The sequence below is a fragment of the Zophobas morio genome, unplaced genomic scaffold (assembly GCF_036711695.1).
Source record: "Zophobas morio isolate AGI-343-1 ecotype UQ-CSIRO unplaced genomic scaffold, CSIRO_AGI_Zmor_V1 ptg000054l, whole genome shotgun sequence".
Taxonomy (NCBI): domain Eukaryota; kingdom Metazoa; phylum Arthropoda; class Insecta; order Coleoptera; family Tenebrionidae; genus Zophobas; species Zophobas morio.
The window spans coordinates 4,285,088-4,303,044 of NW_026972159.1; the positions used below are offsets into that span (position 1 = coordinate 4,285,088).

General features: G+C 31.4%; 1 protein-coding gene and 1 long non-coding RNA gene across 3 annotated transcripts in view; one reads left to right on the forward strand and one right to left on the reverse strand.

Moving 5' to 3' along the window:
• Nucleotides 1-17,957, forward strand: part of Nachralpha4 (nicotinic Acetylcholine Receptor alpha4) — a 313,703-nt gene that overhangs the window by 199,890 nt on the left and 95,856 nt on the right. The window lies entirely within an intron of this gene.
• Nucleotides 12,104-12,803, reverse strand: LOC135142761 (uncharacterized). The gene is made up of 3 exons (XR_010282627.1): nucleotides 12,767-12,803; nucleotides 12,476-12,721; nucleotides 12,104-12,209 (listed from the first exon to the last, which is right to left on the reverse strand). It is a non-coding gene; the product is annotated as an uncharacterized LOC135142761 (long non-coding RNA).

Consider the following 17,957-nt stretch of genomic DNA (forward strand, 5'->3'; position numbering starts at 1 on the left):
CAAATTTTACTTCTTCTATTTTTCGATTTTCTGATTTTTTTAATTTCTCGATTATCCAATTTTTGATTTTTCGCTTTTTTGATTTTTGAATTCGGTTTTTCTACTTTTTAATTTTTTGTTTTTGTTTTGGTTTTTGGATTTTTCAATTTTCACTTTTTGATTTTTCAACTTTTGTTATACGATAATAGGATTTTTCGATTTTTGGTTATTGGATATATAAATTTTTAATTTTAAAATTTTTAATTATTTGATTTCTAATTTTTGAATTTTTATGTTTTTCGATTTTCCGTCTGTTCGATTATTCGATTATTGACTCCTTTTTATTTCTTCTGTTTTTGAGTTTCTGATTTTTTAATTTCTAGATTTTTCAATTTTTCTGTTTATAGTTTATTTGATTTTTTAGTCTCTTCTCGAATTTTCGGTATCCGGTTTTTTTTCAATTTTTGGTTTTCGGTTTTTCGTTTGATCGATAATTTAATTATTGACAATTTTTACTTCTTCTGTTTTTCGATTTTCTGATTTTTTTATTTTCTCTATTAGCCAATGTTTGATTTTTCGCTTTTTTGATTTTTGAATTTTTCGGTTTTTCTACATTTTAATTTTTTGTTTTTGTTTTGGTTTTTGGATTTTTCAATTTTTACTTTTTGATTTTTCAACTTTTGTTATACGATAATAGGATTTTTCGATTTTTGGTTATTGGATATATAGATTTTTAATTTTAAAATTTTCCGATTTTTCAATTTTTTAAGTATTTGATTTCTAATTTTTCAATTTTTATGTTTTTCGATTTTCGGTCTGTTCGATCATTCGATTATTGACTCTTTTTTACTTCTTCTGTTTTTGAAGTTTCTGATTTTTTAATTTCTAGATTTTTCAATTTTTCGGTTTTTCGGTTTTTCGTTTTATGGATAATTTGATTATTGACAATTTTTACTTCTTCTGTTTTTCGATTTTCTGATTTTTTTATTTTCTCGATTATCCAATTTTTGATTTTTCGCTTTTTTGAGTTTTAAAATTTTCGGCTTTTCTACTTTTTAATTTTTTGTTTTTGTTTTGGTTTTTGGATTTTTCAATTTTTACTTTTTGATTTTTCAACTTTTGTTATACGATAATAGGATTTTTCTATTTTTGGTTATTGGATTTACAAATTTTTAATTTTAAAATTTTCCGACTTTCCCATTTTTTAATAATTTGATTTCTAATTTTTCATTTTTTATGTTTTTAGATTTTTCGTCTATTCGATTATTCGATTATTGACTCTTTTTTATTTCTTCTGTTTGAAGTTTTTAATTTTTTAATTTATAAATTCTTCAATTTTTCGGTTTTTAGTTTATTCAATTTTTTGGTCTCTTCGCGAATTTTCGGTATCCGGTTTTTCGGTCTTTCAACTGTTGAATTATTCAATTTTATGATTTTAGAATTTTCTGTTTTTTGGATCTTCAATTTGTTGATTTTTCTGTTTCCAATATTTCGTACTTTTTATTTTTCGATTCCCCAATTTCTTAAATGTTCATTTTTTACTTTTCCGTTTTTTGGATTTTTCAGTTTTTCCACTTTAGATATTTTGGTTTTTCGATTTCTCTATAGTTAGATTTTTGATTTATCGATTTTTCGATTTTTGGATTTTTCGACTTCGGGTTTTTGGTTTTGCAATATTCGATTTCTATTTTTTGATTTTTCAATTTTTGAATTTTCCATTGATCGAATAGTTGATTTTATGATTTTTTTGTTTTCAATTGTTTTTGATTTTTCGATTCCCCAATTTCATCGATTTTTTGATTTTGTGACTTTGCGGTTTTGCGATTTTTTGATTCTTCGATTCCTCGTTTTCCCGTTTTTAGAACAATCAGTTTTTTCGAAATTCGCCATTATTTTTCAATTTAAAATTTTTTGATTTACCAATTTTTGAACTATGTACCTATTTGATTTTTCATTTTTTAATTTTTCGGGTTTTTTAATTTTTCGAACTTCAATTGTTCGTTCGTTCGGTTTTCTCCATTCGGTTTTTCGGTTTTTTCGATTTTTTTTTCGGTTTTTCGATTTTTCAGTTTTAAAGTTTTCGGTGTTTCAACTGTTGGATTATTAGATTTTATGATTTTTGAATTTTTTCCGTTTTCCGGTTCTTCGATTTGTAAATTTTTCTTGCATATTTTTGATTTTTCAATTCCCCAATTTCTTGATTGATCCATTTTTTAATGTTGCGGTTTTTGGATTTTTCAGCTTTTCCACTTTTGGATTTTTAGATGTTTTTTCGGTTTTTCGGATTTCCGATTTTCGACTTTGAATTTTCCACCTCTCAACTTTTGAATATTTCGGTTTTCCTTTTCCATTTTCCGAATTTTCAATTATTCGAATATTAGGTTATTCAATTTATCGATTTTTTGATTTTAAAAAATTCTTGAATTTCGATTTTTCGATTTTTGGATTTTTTTGTCTTCCGGTTTTTCGGTTCTTCGTTTTTTTGATTTCTGTTTTTTCAATTATTCGATTTTCCATTCCCTAATTTCTCGAATGTTGAATTTTTAATTTTTCGTTCATTCAACTTTTTGATTTTCGGGTTTTTGGTTTTCCGATTTTTCAATTTTTACTTTTTTGATTTTTCGAATTTTGAATGTTTTCAATTCTTGGATTTTTTCGAAATTCAGTTTTTCGATTTTTAAACTTTTGAATTATTCGATATTACGATTTTTCGATTTTTAGGTTTTTGAATTGATTGATTTCTGAATTTTAAATTTACCGATTTTCCAATTTTTTAATTATTTGGTTTTTGATTTTTGAATTTTTCGATTTTTCGATTTTCCAATTTGTCGATTTTTCTGTCCTGTCTTTCAAATTTTTCATCTTTCGATTCCCCAACTTCTTGATTGTTTCTTTTTTTAATTCTCCGATTATTCGATTTTTCCACTTTTGGATTTTTCGAATTTTTGATTATTCGAATATTCGGTCATTCAATTTATCGTTTTTTTTATTTTTCAGATTTTTGAATTTCGATTCCTCAATTATTCCATTTATCCCATTTTGTGTTGTCTATCTGTCTTCTGTATCGATATTTATTACACATCTGAAACTACTGGACTGATTATTGTGAAGTTTTATACATATACGAATTTTAGGAATATCGTGTTTTGGTAGAACCTTTACCAAAATTTGTTTGATCAACCCCACAAGATATCAACAATTTAATGCCGCAACTCAAAATTTGATATTTTAATTTTATAAAATAAGATCTTCCTGTACTTGTGGTTCATGGTTCCGTCTTGTTTCTTGATCCTACGTATACATCTGCTTTTTTGAGAAAATTACTTTAGTCTAATATGGAAAAATATGTATAATATTTATTGGATGGTTCGAATACTTTCGATAATCTAATATAAATTGCAAGCAGCGGACATTATTTTTGGCCGTTTATGTACCTGACTAGAGTTCCTAAAAAGAAAAATCGTGGCGAAGTCTAGCACAAAAGTTTAGTAAAATTGTTTGTTAAAATGATAAAAAGAACTATATAGGGACTTTCTCGTCGAATTCTACTTTGCAGCCATCTTGAATTTGTGTTACTTCTAGGGATTTTTGAGAGAAGACCTACCCTTTTTGCGTCGTTTTTGCTTCTCTATTTTTCAAAATTCTCCTCTATTCTCTACGTCTGTCTTTTCTTTGTAAAGTGGCCACGTTAAGCTCGTGAGTAGGCGACACTGGCGCCACATTTCGACAAATAGCGGTACCTGCACCTAATCGAACTTCGACGAACTCGCCCGTTTTAGTCCACTCGTCACCACACTGTCCAATATATCACAAAAGCGCACCCCAACCCCCCAAAACTGCTCTTAAAATGTAAATCAGTTCGAAAACACATTAAGTCCCCTCCCCCATGACACTGATGCACCCTTTCGTGATAAACTCCCTTCCAGATGACAAAATTTTGTTTTTCTTTTGCACGTCGGAAGCTCGCTTTGTCCCATATTTACACGATTCGGTGAAATTAAACACGAAATTTCAGAGCCCGACTATGTTTACCGCGGCGGAAATTAGAAACTTGGTAATTCAGCTGCAAGGCGGGAGCTACTAGCATTTTCCATTCAGACATTCCTAAAAATGAAAGCTCGTAATAATAAGTCCGGAATAATCCGGTTTCTTTGAGCCGGCCGGGTCTGGCGGAAAACTCAAAACGCGACGTCTGCAACTAGAGTCTGAAGCGTATTTTTATCACGGCCTTTCATCGTTTATCTCTGCTTTTTTAATTTGCTAGAGCGGTCTATGATTTCGCGAGATAAATTGGAAGGCACAAGTCACGCCGGAACGAGGTCGCCAGTTTTAATCATGGAAAAACGTGTAGCAAATACGGAAATTCTGAAAATTTAATGATCACGTTTATTGGACTGCCTAGTCGACTACGCGTCACGTCGTAGGCAAATGGCTGCAAATGGGACTCCGAATGGACGTTGGTTAAAAATTCATAACCGAATATGTTTCTGATTTAAAATGGGATCCGTCAACGTGGCAACACCGAGTTGAGGAATTTTAATCGAAAGCTAACACCTCGTTGTTCTAACCAGCTAACACCATCTATATACTGAAGTAAAAGTCTTTTGTATTCAATTTTATTCAATGCCCGTAAAAATTTAGTTCCTGATACTTATTTTTTCTTTAATGGTAAAAGTTAACAGATTAATAGTCTGCAGCTACCTATGGATTCATTAAAAAAATGTGTTTTTATTAAATAAATTTATATAATATTGGGTGATTTTTTATTTTAATATTTAATATATTTAAAATAATAATAGAATTGAAAATATATTTTGCTTGTAGGTAAATGCTTGAAAGTTGTATATAAATGCGTATCTAAAATATCATTTTATTTGAACCCTACTTCTTTTTGCCTATTTGTCTATTTTTGATCATGAGTGCCTTTTTGCATTTTTTGACCTATTTTTTTGGCTTTCTTTTTTATTTAATATTTAAGAATATGTGTCACATGGTAATTTCTCATACAAAAATAAGGATTTTGCAATTAAGCTCCACCAACCGGCTGACGACGAATAAAAAAAATCATTACAATTGAGATAGGGCGGGTGAGCGGGGCTTTAATTTTGCCTTTTTTTCTTAATATACATAGTCATCTTTTCACAACATGAAACTTAAAACATGGTTAAAATTGTACATTTTTGCAAGGAAATATGGATTTTGCAATTATGGGGCGGAGCTTAATTCAAAATCGATATTTTTTTATACAAATTTACCATTTTAAACATTTTTAAGTTGCATTTTGTGAAACGAAGTCTACATATATTAAAACAAAAAGGTAAAATGAAAGCCCGCCCACCCACCCTATCTCAATTGTGACGATTTTTTTATTCGTCATGAACCAATTTTTGGAGCTTAGCTGCAAAATACTTATTTCCGTAAAAGAAATTAAAAACATGTTTCTGAATATCGTGTTGTTCAAAGTATACCATGTATATTAAGAAAAAAGGCATAATATAAACCCCGCCCACCCACCCCATCTCAATTGTGATGGTCTTTTTTTATTCCTAGAAATTTAAAACATGTTTAACATGGTAAATTTTTGTAATTGTGTTTCGACTTTTATTAAAAATATGAGGAACTAAAACCACAAACCATATCACATATTACATCCTCGTTTGTCACCTGAAGAAGACCAATTTTTTTATTAAAATTCGAAACATCTAATTAAATTGCCGTTCACTCCACAGGTGCAAAACTCGGTCCAACTTAAAATACGTTTAAAATGGTACATTTTTGTAGGGAAATTAGATTTTGTAATTATGCTCCGCCTCTGGGACTGACAACGAATGAGAAATTTATCAAAATTGCGATCCAGGAGGGTATGGGTGGGGCTTAATCTTTGGCTGTATTTTGTTTTTTTATATAATTGGTATTCTTTGAACAATACGATACCAAAAAATTGTTTTTTACTTCTTGTAGAGAAGTAAGGATTTTGCAATTAATCTCCGCCCCCTTGGCACACGACGAATGAAAAAATCATCACACTTGAGACAGGGCGGGTGGGTGGGGCTTATATTTTGCCTTTTTTTCCTAATATACATAGTCATTTTTTCACAACAAGAAACTTAAAACATATTTAAAATGGTACATTTTGCAAGGAAATATGGATTTTGCAATTATGGGGCGAAGCCTAATTGCAAAATGGATATTTCCTTATACAAATTTACCATTTTAAACATGTTTCAAGTTTCATTTTGTGAAAAGAAGTCGACATACATTAAAACACAAAGGTAAAATGAAAGCCCGCCCACCCACCCTATCTCGATTGTGACGATTTTTTTATTCGTCATGAACCAATGGGGTGGAGCTTAGCTGCAAAATACTTATTTCCGTAAAAGAAATTAAAAACATCTTTTTGGATATCGTGCTGTTCAAAGAATACTATGTATATTAAGAAAAAATAGATAATATAAAGCCCACCCACCCACCCCATCTTTATTGTGACGATCTTTTTTTATTCCTAGAAACTTAAAACATGTTTAAAATGGTAAATTTTTGTAGTTGTGTCTCGACTTTTATTAAAAAATTAATCATCTTTAGGTGTTACAAACGAGGATGTAAAACCACAAACCATATCACATTTTACCTCCTCGTTTGTCACCTGAAGATGACTAATTTTTTAATAAAATTCGAAACATGTTGTAATTAAACTGCCGTTCACTCCTCAGGTGCAAGAGACGGTCCAACTAAAAATAGGTTTAAAATGGTACATTTTTGTAAGGAAATTAGATTTTGCAATTATGCTCCGCCTCTGGGTTTGACAACGAATGAAAAATTTATCAAAATTGCGATCGAGGAGGGTATGGGTTGGCTTTATTTAGTTTTTTTGATATACATGGTATTCTTTGAACAACACGATGCTCAAAAATTAGTTTTTTATTTCTTTAGAGAAAGAAGAATTTTGCAACTAATCTCCGTCCCCTTGGCTCACGACGAATAAAAAAAATCATCACAGTTGAGACAAGGCGGGTGGGTGGGGCTTATATTTTGCCTTTTTGTTTTGATATGCGTAGTCATCTTTACATAACAAGACATTTAAAAAATGTTTAAAATGGTACATTTTTTCAGTGCAGTTATGGGGCGGAGCTTTTCTTCTTAATATGTGTAGTCTTATTTTTACAACAAGAAACTTAAAAAACATGTTTTAAAATGGTAAATTTCGATAGGGAAATATAGATTCTGAAATTAGGCTCCGCCTTTTGGTCTGATAACAAATGAAAAATTCATCATGATTGAGATAGCGACGGATGGGTGGGGTTTACCTTTTGGCTTTCTCATTTACTTAATACATTCAGTTTTCTTTGAACAACACATGTTTCACGTGGTAATTTCTCATAGAAAAATAAGGATTTTGCAGTTAAACTCCGCCCTCTCGGCTCACGACGAATAAAAAAATCGCCACAATTGAGACAGGGCGGGTGGGCGGGGCTTATATTTTGCCTATTTGTTTTGATATACGTAGTCATTTTTTCATAACACGAAGCTTAAAACATGATTAAAATGATATGTTTGCAAGTAAATATGGATTTTGCAATTATGGGGCGGAGCCTATTTTCAAAGTCGATATTTCCTTATACAAAATAAGTCTACATATATTAAGACAAAACGGCAGAATGTAAGCCTGCCCGCCCACCCGCCCTATCTCAATTGTGATGATTTTTTTATTTGTCATTAACGAATGGGGCTAAGCTTAACTGCAAAATACTAATTTCCTTAAAAGAAATTAGAAACATATTTTTGAATATCGTGTTGTTCAAAGGATACTAAAGGGCACAATATAAACCCTGCCCACCCACCCCATCTCAATTCTGATTATTTTTTTATTCTTAGAAACTTAAAACATGTTTAATTAAAATGATAAATTTTTGTAGACAACGAATGAAAAATTCATATACAATTGAGAATTGAGATCAGGGGGTAGAGCTGAACCTTTGACTTTAATTTTTACTTAATGTATGTACATAATATTTATTCATTGAATAACACGGTATCCAAAAACATCTTAAATTGTAATTTGCCGTAGAGAAATAATAAAGATTTTGCAATTAAACTCCGCTCCATTGGCTCTGGACGATTTAAAAATCAACACAACTGAGAAAGGGCGGGTGGGCGGCGCCTATATTTTGCTTTTTTTCTTAATATACGTCGTCATTTTTTCATAAGAAGAGCTTAAAACAATTTTTGAAGATCCATTTCCTGTTGAAGTACAAGGGATAAGTTGTTTTCCAGCCTCTTGAACCTGAAGATGATTATTTTTTTAATAAAAGCCGAAACATGTAATTAAACTACTTTTCTATCCACACGTTCAAGAGACGGTCCAATTAAAACATGTATAAAATGGTACATTTGTGTAGGCAATTATAGATTTTGCAATTATACTCCGCCTCTGGGTTTGACAACCGATGAAAAATTTATCAAAATTTAGGTAGAGGAGGGTATGGGTGGGGTTAATCGTTGGCTTTATTTTGTTTTTTTAATATACATGATGTTCTTTGAACAACACGATACTCAAAAGCATGTTTTTAATTTCTTGTAGAGAAATAAATGTTTTGCAATTAAGCTCCGCCCTTTTAGCTCACGACGAATAAAAATATCATTATAACTGAGACAGGGCGGGTGGGCGGGGCAACATTTTTTCTTTATTTTCTTAATATGTGTAGTCTTATTTTCACAAGAAAAAAATTAAAACATGTTTAAAATGGTAAATTTGGATATGGATATATCGATATTTTTCTCCTCTTAGTCTGACAACAAATGAAAAATTTTGACTTTCTCATTTACTTAATGCATTCAGTTTTCCTTGAACAACAGTTACTTAAGATTGTGTTTCATATGGTAATTTCTCATACAAAAATAATGCAGTTAAACTCCGCCCCGCCGATTACGACGAATAAAAAATCACCACAATTGAGATAGGGCGGGTGGACGGGGCTTATATTTTGCCTTTTTGTTTTGATATAAGTAGTCATCTTTTCATAATAAGGAACTTAGATCATGATTAAAATGGTTCATTTTTGCAAAGAAATATGGATTTGGCAATTATGGGGCGGAGTCTAGTTGCAAAATCAATATTTCCCTATACAAATTTATCACTTTAAATATGTTTTTAGTCTCATGTTGTGAAAAAAAGTCTACACATATTAAAACAATATTACAAAATGTAAGCCCCGCCCACCCGCCCTATCTCAATTGTGGTGATTTTTTTTATTCGTCATGAATCAAGAAGGCGGAGCTTGACTGCAAAGTACTTAATTCCTAAGAATGTGCTTTTCTATATCGTGTTGTTCAAAGAAAACTATGTATATTAAGAAGAAAGGCATACCATAAACCCCGCCCACCTACCCTATCCCATTTGTGATGATTTTTTTATTCTTAGAAACTTAAACATGTTTAACATGGTAAATTTTTGTAGAAAAATATGGATTTTTCTATTAAGCCCAGCCCCTCGATCTGACAACCAATGAAAAGTTCACCACAATTGAGATAGGGCGGGTGGACGGGGCTTATATTTTGCCTTTTTGTTTTGATATACGTAGTCATCTTTTCATAATAAGGAACTTAGATCATGATTAAAATGGTTCATTTTTGCAAAGAAGTATGGATTTAGCAATTATGGGGCGGAGTCTAGTTGCAAAATCAATATTTTCCTATACAAATTTACCACTTTAAATATGTTTTTAGTTTCATGTTGTGAAAATAAGTCTACACATATTAAAACAAAATGACAAAATGTAAGCCCCGCCCACCCACCCCATCTCGATTATGACGATTTTTTTTTCGTCGTGAACCAAGAGAGCGGAGCTTGACTGGAAAATACTTAATTTAAAAAAAAAACTAAAAACGTGGTTTTCAATATCGTATTGTTCAAAGCATACTATGTATATTAAGAAAAAAGGCATAACATGAACACCGCTTACTTACCCAATCCCAATTGTGATGATTTTTTTATTCTTAGAAATGTAAAACATGTTTAAAATGGAAAATTTTTATAGACAAATATGGTTTTTGCAATTAAGTCCCGCCCCTTGATCTGACAACCATTTCAATTCATCACAATTGAGATGGGGCGGGTGGGTGGGGCAACATTTTTTCTTTTTTTTCTTAATATGTGTAGTCTTATTTTCACAGCAAGAAAATTAAATCATGGTAAATTTGAATAAGGAAATATCGATTTTTTTCTCCTCTCGGTCTGACAACAAATGAAAAATTCGTCATGATTGAGATAGAGACGGATGGTTGGGGTTCATCTTTTGGCTTTCTGATTTACTTAATACATTCAGTTTTCGTTGAACACCGATTACTTAAGGATATGTTTTATACGGTAATTTCTCATACAAAAATAAGGATTTTGCAGTTAAACTCCGCCCCGCTCCTTAGGACGAATAAAAAAATCACCACAATTGAGATAGGGCGGGTGGGCGGGGCTTATATTTTTCCTTTTTGTTTTAAAAAACGTAGTCATCTTTCATAACAAGAAACTTAGACCATGATGGTTCATTTTTGCAAGGAAATATGGATTTGGCAATTGTGGGGCGGAGCCTAATAGCAAAATCAATGTTACCCTATACAAATTTACCATTTTAAACATGTTTTAAGTTTCATGTAGTGAAAATAAGTCTACACATATTAAAACAAAACGACAAAATGTAGGCCCCGTCCACCCGCCCTATCTCGATTGTGATGTTTTTTTTATTTGTCATGAACCAAGAGGGCGGAGCTTGACTGCAAAGTACTTAATTCTTAAATATGTACTTTTCTATATCGTGTTGTTAAAAGAATACTATGTATATTAAGAAGAAAGGCATAACATAAACTCCGCTCATAAATCCCATTTGTGATGATTTTTTTATTCTTAGAAACTTCAACATGTTTAACATGGTAAATTTTTGTAGACAAATATGGATTTTTATATTAGGCCCCGCCCCTCGATCTGACAACCAATGAAAAGTTCATCACATTTGAGATGGGGCGGGTGGGTGGGGCTTATATTTTGCGTTTATATTTTGATATCCGTAGTCGTCTTTTCACGACAAGAAACTTAAAACATGTTTAAAACGGTACACTTTGCAAGGAAATATAGATTTCTAGTTTTATGTTGTGAAAATAAGACTCCACATATTAAAACAAAAGGGCAAAATATAAGACCGCCCACGCACCCTATATCAATTGTGATAATTTTTTTATTCGTCATGAACCAGCTTAACTATAAAATCCTTAATTCCTTAAAAGAAATTAAAAACATGTTTTGAATAATGTTGATCAAAGAATACTATGTATACTAAGAAACAGGGCAAAATATAAACCCCGCCCACCCACCCCATCTCTATCGTGGTGATTGTTTCTATTCTTAGAAACCTAAAACATGTTTAAAATGGTAAATCATTGTACAGAAATACATACGGATTTTTCAATTATGCCCCGCCCCTCGATCTGGCAACGAATGAAAAATTTATCACAATTGAGAATTGACTTCAGGGCGGGTATGGGTGGAGCTTATCTTTGACTTTAATATGGATTTTGCAATTATGAGGCGGAGCCTAAATCCTTAAAATGATATATATGGTATTTTTTGAACAACACAGGACTCAAAAACATGTTTCAAATGGTAATTTCTAATAGAAAAATAAGGATTTTGCAGTTAAATTCCACCCTCCGGCTTACGACGAATAAAAAAAATGATCAGAATTAAGATAGGGTGGGTGGGCGGGGCTTATATTTTGTCTTTTTGTGTTGACATACGTAGTCACTTTTCATAACAAGAAACTTAAAACATGTTTAAAATGGGACATTTTTGTAAGGAAATATGGATTTTGCAATAATGAGACGGAGCTTATTAAAACAAAATGGCAAAGTGTAAAACCGCCCACCCACCCTATCTCAGTTATGATGGGTTTATTATTCGTCGTGAACCAAGTGGGCGGAGCTTGACTGTAAAATATGTTTTTCATTTTTCATTGTTGTTGCATAAATATGTATAGCTCGTTTCGATAAGACACAGTTGGAATTCTGGTGTTATCTCGACAATTTTTCGCGAACCAATAGAACCAAAATAGCTCCAAGGAAAAAACTCAACTTACCAATAAATGAGTGATGTAAACGTTTACTTGCTTAAGCAAGAGAGTAAAATGGTGCGCTTGAGTTTTGAGGCTTGAGACGAGAGCTCGCTGAACTCCATCCATATGGACACTCTAAGAAAGCAAAATCACTATGAGTCTCAAGAACTATTGCGTATGTGAGAGCAACCGATTGTCAAGTCAATTCTCAAAGCTTTAGTTAAGAGCAAATGCGAAGCTTTAACTCTATTAGCATCTGGAGTCTAAAAGGAGAACTAGATTTTGGGGCTAGTTGAGAAGCGATTCCGTATGAAAGCTTAGTCATCGTGCTGCGATTTCATACAGAATCGTCTTCTATTGTTAGAACTGTCGTAGATTTTTCAGTCAAAAATTATACATACCGTCACTGAAGAGTCAGCGAAGTGCAAAAATGGTGACACTGAAGCCACAACCTTGGTTGGAATCTTGCTGATAAAGTCGCTATTGTAATTAATAAAATGGACAACCCTTCTAGCTGATTCTCTAGTCAACAACACGATCAACTGTTCTAAATTTTCAGGTCTGGCCTGATTTTCGGGTTCGTCTTTACTCAAGCTCGCCCACTACTCTTTCCTTTTGGCGAACGCCAACTTTGGGTCTTTAGCGACCTAAAACACCCATTTTCTAACGAATTTTCTCACCCAAACACTTACTAATTTCGCCACGTAGATCAAAACATTGATAGCCTCAACGCTGTGCTTCTTCAAGGCATCTCAAGACTATTAATCTGCTTATTTTTACCATTAAAGAAAAAAAAATGGGTCTACTTTTTTGTTTTTATTTTGTTTTATATCCGCAGAGTGGTGCTAGTTGTGAGATTAATGGTGCTAGCCGGTGGTAGATTCTAGTTTTCTACTAAAATTCATCAACTCGGTGTTGCCAAGTTGACCCTTTGAATCAACCGAACTCTTCGCAATCGCACTTTATTTTCTTGAAAGATTGATGAATGCCGCCGACAAAATCACTCTTTATTGCATGCCTTGAATGATGTTATCAACTAAATTTAATTTCCATTTGCGTTTGAACAATGCGAATAAATTACGAGCACGCTTTTCCATAACGCATGTAGCGAAAAAAGCTGTTACTTTCATATGCCAATCAAATATAAATAGAGCAGTTTTTGCAGATGTCGGTACGTTATTCATGTTAATTTAAAAGGAGCTTTGATCTGGAGGTTGTTAAGATTTCGTGGTGGTAAAAAGCTGGGACTTTGATCTCCAGCAAGGTGAAGAAATACGGAGTCATGCTGGTGTTTCTTTGAAATAAATTATATGAATTATGTACCGGCGTGGTTTTAATGATGATTTCGGAAAAGATAAAAGGCAAAATGTTAGAATCTTGAGGGTTGCGGAAGTGTGTAGAGCGATGGCAAACTGGTTTGTTGTAAACTCGCCAAAGGATTTATTAATTACGAAACGCCGCTAATGAGCAACGATTTTATTTGGCGATCTTTCCCTTTCAAACATATTTATTATTAATTGAGTCGAAATGGCTACAATAGTTAAAATAAACTTATCTGGGAGTAATTTCTGATTAATTAGGACAAGCAACGAACTCCGCCGGATTGACTAAAATTGATGAATTCGCTTAACAAGATTAGGAAGTTTTAATTTAAAACAACAGCAGCTACATTGAAGTACTTCTTGTAAAATTTATTCTAATTAGTCTTTTTCCTTCGCTGTTTTATTTGCTGGTTTGGATTGAAAGGTTATAAATGTATCACGCTGAAAACCTTATTGTGTAGGACTTAACTTACAAAATTTCTTTCTGCATCACTAATGACCAAAAAATCACCAAAAGTCTGTAACGTAATGTTCAATTAATTTTCCTCCCAGCCTCTACATTTACGCGCCCTCGGAACTTTAAAACTGATGAATCAAACGAATGTAGACAATTAAAATTCACTCATTTCAAAATGAAATCTTCAAAGAAATTACTAAAAATTAGTGCCTCTACAAAGAGAACAAAGGCTTTCGCTGCAATCAGAGCAAACACATAGACGAGTTCAATTACTACAGATTTTAGTTAAAAAAAAAAATTAGAACGCGGAAATTTTCACTCTCAAAGCAGAATTTTCGCGAATAGCAGTCTTAAGGGAAATACGGTGTTAATAATTAACTGGCTGTTAATAAAAATTAATAGCCTTATTAAAGAGTAGGCTCAGTACAAGTAAAACAAAGAAACCCACTCACCTAAAATGAACGTTATGCCGAGTTTGAATAGAAGAACAGAATTTTAACGCAAGAGTTCTTAGTATCATTATCATGAAAATCACAATCGTCGTTTATATTGCAAATGAGGTGTCGGAAAACTGACACGCAATCAACAAAAATCGCCCTCTAGTTGGCGCTGAATTATCAGCCGGCATAAAATTTAAGCTCTTCTTGTTATGCGCAAATTTTAACGGTTTGTGGTCGTGGGGGGCTGTATTAAATGTGGTGATTGGATTGCGGGGGTTTTGGAGGCTCTTGCGTTAATTTTTTTCTCTAAGATGGTGCGCAGCCGCACATTTTCGTATTATTAAAATATATTAAAAATAAAAATTGAGAGCTTCATTCTAAATATTGACATTTAGGAGTACTGTTTTATTAATTATTAGTGATACCAAATCCGGGGCTAAAAATATTTCCATTTCCCCCATGATCAACGAAAGAGAATAATAAACGACAATAATGCAATTTTTATAACATCTTCAGTCGGTAGCTGTTATGAGAAGAATAATAAAAATTTTATTAAAAATCTAACCTGGTTACCTAAATTTGATAAGAAAAGGAATATGAATAATATTCGCATTTGTTATTAAAGTTAACTAATAAAAAAAAATTGAATGAGTATTTCTGAGGTACGAGGAAAGAAAAAATTATTTGACGGAAATTTTGTGAGTGTCTGTAATTTTATGTAGCAGGTTTCCTTCTATCTAAGAATGTTACAGAACAAAAAAAATGCCTGATTTGACTGGGTCTGACCTGACTTGACTTAACTTGGTCCCATTTGATCCAATCTAACTGACTTGACTTAATCTTGTGACTGACTTGACAAAACCTGCCCTGACATGGCTCGAACTGAGCTGACACAGCCTGAGGTGGTCTAAAATGACTTATACTGACCTGACTTGACTTGACGTGGGCGTATTGGACATGACTTAGCGTGACCTAGCCAGATATGACTTGACTTAACTTAACTGGATCTGGCCTAATACTTATGATCTAAGCTCGTCTGACCTGACCTGACTTGACGGGATCCTATTTGGCCTGACTTGAAGTCAGAATTTGCTTGAACTCGGTTGATATAAATTGATCTGGCCTGACTTGACCTGATTTGACGGGAGGATCCAGACCTGGTTTGACATTACCTGACCTGACTAGAGTCGGCCTTATATGACTTGAACTTAGTTGATACAGCATGATCTTCCAAGATCTGACTGAAAAATTGAAACATTCAAAAGTTGGAAAATCGAAAAAATGAAAAATTTAAAATAAAAAATTAAAACTCGAAGAGTTACACATAGCAAAATTGAACAAACAAACAAAAATCTAAAAATTGTAAAGATGAATCTTTCCGAAAAGTTTGAAAAAGCAGAAAATTATAAAATCGGAACGGTGAAAAATCTGATAACTGAAAAAATTCGAATCATCAATTATGAAAAAATAAAATTTCACTGAATCAAATCTTAGATATAATTTTTAGAGAAATTTGGATTTTTTTTACCTTCGATCAAGTTTTTGATATAACAAATTTTCGTTTTCTCTTTTACTTCGGTTTTACAATTTTTCAATACCACCATTTTTCGATTTTTCGTTTTCTTTCATTTTTTTTTCATCAATTTTTCAATTTGCAATTTTTCAAATTTGCAATTTTTTAATTTTCATTTCCTCAATTTCGTATCACAATTTTTCGTTTTTTCATTTTATGGTTTTTTGTTTATTCAATTCTTCAAGTTTTCAATTTTTTATTTTTCTGTTCCTCAGTTTTTCATTTTCCGATTTTCCGATTTGTTTGATTTTCAATTTTTGGATTTTACAATATTTCATTTTTTGATTTTACATTTTTCGAATTTTATCTTTCTCAATTTTTTTTCTTTCGATTTTCAACGTTTCGTTTCTTCAATTTTTCAAGTTCTTGCTTTCCAATTTTTATATTCTTCAAAGTTTTCATTTTATATTTTTACGTTTTTTCATTTTTGGTTATTCAATTTTACAATTTTGGAAATTTTCCACCTTTTGGATTCGAAAAATTCGAACAATCGTAGAAATAAAAATCGAAAAACCAAAAAATCAAATAAGTGGAAAATAGAAAGAGTGAAAAATTAAAAAATGAAAACTCGAAAAATTGCATATCATAAAATTGAAGGAACAAAAAAAATGAAGAACTGAAATATTACAAGTCGAAAAATAGAAGAAACGAAAAATTGTTAATATGGAAATTGGAAAGACAAAAAACTATTAAATCAGAAGATCAAAAAATCGAATAACTGAAAAAACAAAGAAAATAAATAAACGACACGAAAAATTGGTCATCGAAAAAGTGAACAATTAAAACTGAAGAAACGAAACAATGAAAAACAAAAAATCGGAACATTGAAGAACTAAAATCGAGAAACTTAAAAATTAATCCAAAAAGTGGAAAAAAAAGCGAATCGAATCGAAAAATTGTAAGCTAGAAAAACAGTAACACTGAAAAGTCGAAAAATTTAAAGATTTTTTTCAATTTTTCGTGTCCTTAATTTTTCAATGTCTGGTTTTTTATTTTTCAGTTTTCCAATTTTTAAATTTTCATTTTCTCGTTTTTGTATCGCCATTTTTTGTTTTTTCAATTCCTCGATGTTCCAATTTTTAAACATTTCAATTTTGAAATTTTGGATTCCTCATCCGATTTTCCACTTTTTTTAGTTTTCAGTTTTTAATCTCGATTTCCACTTTCAGATTTTTCAAAGTTTTGATTTTATACTTTTTCGTTTTTCCATTTTTGATTTTTCAATTTTACAATTATGCAATTTTCTATATTTTTTTAATTGAAAAGTTGAAAATCGAAAAAATTAGAAAATCAAAGAACTGAAGAGATGAGAAATCTAAACATTGAAAAACTAAAAATTGAGAAACTTAAAAACAGCAAAAAAATTAGTGAATCGGAAAATTGGAAAGAAAAAAAGATGAATAGAATCGAAAAATTGGAAAACCGAAAAATTATAGAATCATTACAGTTGTAAATTCGAAAAACTGTAATATTGGAAGATCGAAAATTTGCAAAATTAAATATCGACAAATTGGAAAATTAAAAATTGGTGGTCCCAATTCCTCTATTTTGACCTTTTAAAATTTTCGATTTCTCGGTTAATCGACTTTTAGACTTTTAGATTTTCAATTTTTTGATTTTCGGAAAGTTGAAAAATTGAGAAATGTAAAGTTTAAAAAACGAAAAATTGAAAATCCAAAACGTAAAAAATCTCAGAACTCGAAAAATTAAAAAGTCAAAATACCAAAAAATTCCAAAACTCAAATATCTAAAAATTGAAAAGTACGAGAAAAACTGAAGAATCGAAAAACTGAGGAATCGAAAAACTGCAAAATCACAAATTGAACGAAGTATCTAAAAAATTGAAAAATCTAAAGCCTGAAAAACCGAAAAATTGAAGAACTGAAAATAGGTTAATAGAAAAAGCGGAAAACTGCCAATCCAAAATTTAAAAATTGAAAAACTGAAAAACCAACAAATCGAGAAATCGAAACTTGACAATTAAAACATTAGAAAATTGAAAAATTGGGTAATTCAAAAATCAAAAGAACCAGAAATAGAGAAGTTAAAAAGCCTTGAAGTCGAAAAATTTAAAAATTGAGAAACCAAAAT